This window comes from Octopus bimaculoides, chromosome 15 (assembly GCF_001194135.2).
Source record: "Octopus bimaculoides isolate UCB-OBI-ISO-001 chromosome 15, ASM119413v2, whole genome shotgun sequence".
Lineage (NCBI taxonomy): Eukaryota > Metazoa > Mollusca > Cephalopoda > Octopoda > Octopodidae > Octopus > Octopus bimaculoides.
In genome coordinates this window covers 33,219,674-33,220,254 of record NC_068995.1, presented here as the reverse complement: position 1 = coordinate 33,220,254, position 581 = coordinate 33,219,674, and positions in this window count along the sequence as shown.

The window sequence follows — 581 nt, the reverse complement described above, 5'->3', positions numbered from 1 at the left end:
GTGAAAGAGAGAGGGAGAGCAAGAAAGAAAGAGAAAAGTATGTTGTAAGAGTGGGGGGAGGGGGAAGACCATTAAAGATGATAGGAACTAGGTGTGCATAGCAGCGGGAACATCAGTGGGGCTGATATACAACCATCTGTCATTCCTCCTATTCACTTTTTGATCGTGGAGAAAGTTCTTCTCATCTGAGAACCAGAGCATGTCTGGCTCCTCAGGGTGCTTGAGTTTCTCTAGTAAGTGCTTCGACCGACCAGATCACACATTTCTCCCAGGGTTTATCAGATATGAACTGCTCTCTTCTAATAAAATAGGATTTGTACCTGATGTCTTCATGCACCATACCTCTAATTGTTAACTCTGACACATAGGAATGGTTGGCAGTGACACTCACAGACTTGCTAGAAGTTTTGTTGAGGATGCCCTGGAATTGATGGATGAACTCAATTTTTCTAACAATGTTTGACTGTCAAGAACTTTTTTTTTTTTTTGGCTGTGGAAGACACATTCCCACCAGAGGCCAGGAACGCTTTTCTGGTCTTAAATATGAAGGACTTTGCAACATTTAATGGTATTACAGTCTC